Consider the following 6,505-nt stretch of genomic DNA (forward strand, 5'->3'; position numbering starts at 1 on the left):
GCTTCTTTAGTTATTAAGCTATACTTTGTATTCTTATAGAGGTTTTTTTTCAGTATAATAAGATACAATATAGCAGCTAGTGCAGACATAGAGACACACATGAGTCCAATCAAAGATGTATAAATACCGTGGCACTCAGTAATTTGCATAAATGAATATGATGCTTTTCCTCAAGGTATATATTTTCAAGCCATGTGATAAAACTCTCTCTAAGGTGCTCAATTTTCATTCTTTTTTTTAATAAGCTTGGGCATTTTTACCACGTTATCTTGTGCTATTTAATTTACTTATTTATGTAATACTTTGTATCTCTTTGGAGGTTTAGCTACACGGCTAAATATTTCTTACACTCTGGTGTATCAAGATTTGCAGTAGGATCATGATTCAACTGCTATGGTCATGTAGCTAAAGTGTATAGATCTATCAATGATACATGTGTTTCTATTTCTTTATGTTAAGAAATCTATGTTGCTTTTTCATTATATGCAAGATGTTGCAAAGACTGATTACCAATAAGATGCATGTGTGTTTCCAATGAAAGACTCCGTAGTATACATTTAAGAGCTTAATGCTTCCTTTGTCTTCACCTTAGGAACTTTTATTGTTGCAAATATCTAGATATAAGTAACAGAATTTTTACAAAGGTGCTTCAGCTTCTCACGGCTCTGATAAATGAAAGGAAGCCTCGTTTCATATATATGTTACATTTACTTCTGCTGCAGCCGCAGTTACTGATCAAGCCTTTAAATTTTGTGAACTCTATAATATTTAGTTGATGGAGTTTGACAACAGTGAGAAACTCACGCATATCTTGAATTTAACTTTATTTTCCATTCTGGACTCTCATCAGTGATTCAGAGTGGATGCGTAAAGCAGGCCTGGCCAACCTGTGGCTCTCCAGCTGTTGTGAAACTACAAGTCCCAGTATGCTTTGCCACAGTATTTGCTATTAGGGAGTGCTAAAACTGGGGCAAGGCATGCTGGGATGTGTAGTTTCACAACAGCTGGAGAGCCACAGGTTGGCCTGGCCTGGCGTAAAGTATGGACGAGTGATCGAACTCTGACTAACACTGACAGAAGATCCGATTTTCCTGTCTTTTCATTCTCCCTCATTTTTTGGACTTCAATGGGGAGATCTGCACTTCTATTTACCATTCTCATTCCTGCTCTCATTCGTGAACTCTCATCAGTGATTCACTGTGTTTAACCTATATCAAACTTGCCTACCTGACCCTCTCCATGAGGGAGAAAATGCTCTGTTCCTGGACTTTCCTGGTAATGTATGATTGCCATCACCTGTGGTGAGCTAGTTAATTGATAAGAAAGGTGTTTCACCACAGGTGATGGCAATCATACATTACCAGGAAAGTCCAGGAGCAGAGCATTTTCTCCCTCATGGAGAGGGTCAGGTAGGCAAGTATGACCTATATCCTACAACCATACCTCATTGAATTTGCCCAATTCCATCTAATCTTGGAAGCAATAAATTGCAGGGCCTGGTCAGTACTATGGAGGGGACTCCATGGGAATATCAGGTGTTGTAGGGTTCATCAGTAATTGATGAATACCAGGTCTAACGCTGAAAGCAGATTCGCACTGTTCTCTACTTTCTGTCATCTGTCTTGAGCATCTTATAACAAAGCATTGCTATCTTACCAGTACAATTGCCTCTCTATTTTTGGGGTCAACAAGGTCAGTTGTCTAACGGAGTAAAGACTCCCCTATATAAGAATTAAAGGGGTAATTATAAAGAGTCTTTGTACAAGAATAAATGTCATATTTTCACTTATATCAAGGGCCTTTTTTTGACACCTGAATTGACAGGTGTGGACTATGGGCTAAATTGCCATTTTTTAACCTTTAACCAGTTATTGGTCTTTTTACCATTTGAGGCTATTAAAAGTTATGTTTTATGATATTTGCTTGTTTTTTCTTGTAATGCAGTAGGTGGACACTTTTTTTTCCATATATGAATTTATAGATAGTTTAATAACAATTAGTTTAAGAGTGCTCCTGGAAGAGACTTGTTTTTGTCTTTTTTTCTCTTCCCGAATTATGTATTAAAAGATACTTACCTGCTATGTCATCTATCTGACTGGCGAGTCAATCTGAAAGAAATAAGAACAGGTATATAAATATGTGTTTTATTATATGGAAAAAATGAGTGATACATTACATTCATATCTAACTCAACACCGGCTTACCCAAGCAAGCCGAGCTACAATAGATAGCGTGAGTGGAGGCACACTTAACCTCAAAAGGGGGCCAATCACAGATTATCTATTAGAAATGCTGTTACTTCTGGAGTCAGTGATCAACCTGTCGCTCGTCACTTTCTGCAAGCTAAACATAGTGTAGCTTGTTTGAAATACATGATCATTGCTCATGAACCTTGCATCTTACATGGCGGTGACAGGTCGTTCAGGCTCTTACAAAAGGAGTCTAGATGGATTCATGAATTGCAAACGCTGGCTCCCCGAGGGCTCAATGAGACACTGGGGCTGCACTGTTTTTTTATAAATGTATGTTTTTTTATAAATTTAAGTTTTTGCAGTCTATGTTAAATATGATTACGGCACCTGCTATATTATTATTGCTATTAACATTATATGTGCTGTTGATGTTTCCGTTTGATCTCTATTGTATGCATACCCTGATTTTGCTGTTTGAACTCTAATGTATATATGTTTTTTGTTTTACTCCACAGCTGATTTACCCACTGCAACATGTGGTTTTATGTATTTATTGGTGCGCTGTCACCTTTTTACTGTTTTGTAATTTACGGATAGGCGCTCTGCTGCTCCTGTCTGATTCACTGCTTTGTTTTGTTTTGGTAGTTGTCCCGGTTACGAGTCGAGGGATGATGGCGTCATCAGTGGGCATCCACTCCTGGAGCTTGTGCTGGTGCTGATTGAACTTGATTACGCCTGGTGGGGTCCTTTTATAAGGCATGAGGTTTTTGTACTGTGTATGTCTGATGAAGAAGTGAAATAAACACTACAAAATGTTGCATTAATTCCTGCTCTGGTGTGGATTTGTCCATGTGCCACCTCCATCTATGCTATATTGGACCGTGTGCTAAACAGGGTACCTAGGAGGGCACCGGGTCAGTAATTGCCTGACTTTGGAGTGCTGCCACAAGCTCATGTTTATATGGAATCTAATTCCTGCAGGAAAAGGAGATTCTTGGCTTTAGCACCTGCTTTTTGATTGTTTGGTTTTTTTTCATCAGAGTGTTTTTCAGTTTTGTTCAGCCTCACTATGGCTGAGATGTCAGCTGCAGCTGGTAATGAATCTGTGGACACAGTGAATTTAGCTTTGCTAACACAAGTATAAAAGCTGGTTTACTTACAGGACTAAAAAGCATATACCTTAAACACACTTGATACACTTTAATATTGAGCCGCTGCAGCCGCAGTAATTAACCGTTCACCTTTATATTATTTACAAACCTTACGTACACAAGGTCACACAGTGTACGCACTCTGCGTATGTACGCCGAAAGGGCGTAGAGACTACACAGTTTGCGTACACAGGCCTGTACGCTGTTAGCACAATGCAGCAGCCCGAGTGGCTGTAAATACACTTTAAACCTTAGCAAGGAAATGGAACATGACACCAATTGTAATTCAAAACTAGGTTGGGGTCTAACACACCAACGATTCTTTACTTGCAGGGGGTAACAATATAAACAATACAATACAATAGAATAATGGCTACAGTCAATGGTACATACTTGTTTAGTTTCGCCTGTGCTTCCCAGTCTGGTCCTTAGTCATCAGGGTAGATGACCTTAAGAGTCTGTGTCTGACCAGGCATGCAGCTGGCTCTTTTATACAATCTTCCAAAACCTAACACAATGGATACTGTAATCTCTTTGTCCATTGGAGAGGTCATACCATTTAAACTGTTGTAACTTGCTGGTGTGATGCAGGGAGACTATGTGTACATTGTGCACTATTTGGATTAAATATGTAATGTGTTTTTATGGCTTTTCCATGCGACTACAATCACTACCGTAAATACTCATACCACGCGCTAATGCGCAGGACCGCGGGAGCGACCATACGCAAATTGCGAATATGCGCACGCACGGCAGAACAAGTACGCGCACGGAGGCCATCTGTGTGTAGTTTGTACGTGATGTGTGTACTGCAATATTTTTCGACTTTGACAGTCCACCCTTTGGCAGTCACCAATAACTGCCACTACCTAATCAATAAACAGAAAAATATCTATACAATATATACAGAAGCTTGGATGGTCGGGGGAGAGTTGTAGGTGGGAAATGTATGACCTAGTGGGATAGTAAAAAGCATGTATGTATGAATCCATGTCTGAGGGGCATGTATCATTGTGCTGTATATATTCTAAATAAGCTTTGAGGTATTGCGAAGAATACATTAAATCCTCCTCATCCCGTACTAAGGGTCTGTAAATTGGCCAACAAACACTACCAAGCTCTTTTCGGCTTCTTGTTCCAACAAATGGGGTGCACATTTAGTTGATGATACATGGAGGGGGAACATATGTGAGTGCTAGTATATGTGGATATCACCTGTAGACTATGTGTGCCATTAACTGGAGGTTGAAGAGATTAAGATAAGACACATATATAAAAATACATTCACATAAACAATTTGGGTAGGGCTGATGTCTTTTCCAGTTGGATGTATCTGGGCAGAGGGGGAGACAAAGAAAAACGGGTGAAAGAAACAGGCCATGAAATTCATTTGCCCTCGCTCCTTAGACTCATCAAATTTGTGCCGTGCTTGCGCCGCGTTAGAATTTGAACACACCTAAATATCAAACCAATAAATTATGATGATTCGCAGGATACAAAGGAGAAACTTCCCCACACTCATAATGACATTTTGAGCCCACTCTCCTAAACCTGAGAACCATTTGCCTGGGTTCAACCATGAGACCCAGCCGGTCAGTTCATTACTCACAGTCGCAAAGGTAAGGTTGTGTTTCCTCCTGAACTCCCACTTCAACTGCAAGATCTCGTCCATCTTCTGATCGATGATCTCCGTTGGGTCGTCAGTGCTGTTCGTAATATATGTACAGCACCTCACACCATATTGAGTTGCCAGAGTAACACAGTACCCACCTGTCATGGCTGTGACATAATTAAGGACCATCCTGTGCTAGATCAGTTCCTTCTTGTAGGCTTGTAACTCCCTTCCCGTATAACTGAAGGTGTCATCATACATCTCAGTGATATTATCTATCAATTTCGCTAGCGCATGGATATACCTATAATTTATAGTTCCTCTGGCAGTACGGGTGATGTCTAATGCGAGAAGGAACTGAATCCCGGTGGATTCGTGGATCAAATCAGAGGCTGCGTGCTCTGCCCTATCTATGAGGTGTCTCTTGATGATGTGTATTCATAGTGAGTATGAGTATAAGGAGCCTGAGCACTGCGGTGAACGTCTTTCATTTTATCATGGGTTATGGTCATGACCTCTGGTAGTACTCTCCCAATATAACACAATCCCTCTGAGCTCGGGGCAAGCCACTTGTACGCCTTCCTCCCACATATGAAATAGGCATCATCTGGGAGAACATAGGGGACAAAATGTAACATCACCATATTGCAAACTTTCCAAGTAAAGAAACCAATCCCTAGTTCTCCCATCTGCTCAGTACAAGTATCGGGCTGGATGATATGAGCACAATACCCTGACGATACTTTTCCAACCCACATGGTCTTGCTTCCACGGGTATACCTATACCGAAAATACCTCCCACTGTTGGCTATTTGGCGTACAAGTTCAGAGTCTATGGGTATCCTATCAGCTCTGTGTGAAAAGGTAATTGTCTGGTTATTCCTCGTCACTTCCCAATTTCCTGGTTTTCGGTAATTGGAAATATTAAAGCACAATAAGGACCTGTCTACATGATACTGGTGGAGCTTCAAACTAGGGGGCCTAGAGATATTGAATTTCTTGTCCACCGGTCTCCCACCCCGTAATTCGAGTACCTCATCTATTGCTAAAGGCTATGGTACTAATCCTGACTTACTCTGGCCTTGAGGTACCTGTGATCACACCCAGCATTCTGTCTGGTTTAAGACCTTACCCACTAGTGAGTGGTAATCACTCAATGGATGGCGGTCCATGTCGATATTAAGGTTGGACTGACATCTCTGGATGCACCCATCCTCTACTATGTTCTCACAATTCCTACAAATACAATATTCATCAGACAATAACCCTTCACAGTGCCTCCGAGCTCCATGACTACCAGAGCGCTTACTGATACCAGCCTTTACTCGAGTGATGTGCTGCTCCTGAGATCCTACAAATTCGTACTCGCCATCAGAACCCATTCCAGATCCCTTCTCAACCTCTCTGGGACCCTCACCAATACAAATTGTCCTGATCAAAAACAGAATTACTAGTAGAACCCAAAACGCAGTCTCTTGTGATAGATCCATTTCATAAGGGGAAAGAAGGAAAATAAGAAGGAGAAAAGAAAGGAAAATGCAGGGGAGGTG

At 40.9% G+C, this 6,505-nt stretch overlaps 1 pseudogene; it reads left to right on the forward strand.

Annotated features, from left to right (window-relative positions):
* The first annotated feature begins 1,429 nt into the window (after nt 1–1,429).
* Nucleotides 1,430–1,547, forward strand: LOC134897888 (5S ribosomal RNA; annotated as a pseudogene).
* Nucleotides 1,548–6,505: the final 4,958 nt, after the last annotated feature.

The sequence above is a fragment of the Pseudophryne corroboree genome, chromosome 3 (assembly GCF_028390025.1).
Source record: "Pseudophryne corroboree isolate aPseCor3 chromosome 3, aPseCor3.hap2, whole genome shotgun sequence".
Taxonomy (NCBI): domain Eukaryota; kingdom Metazoa; phylum Chordata; class Amphibia; order Anura; family Myobatrachidae; genus Pseudophryne; species Pseudophryne corroboree.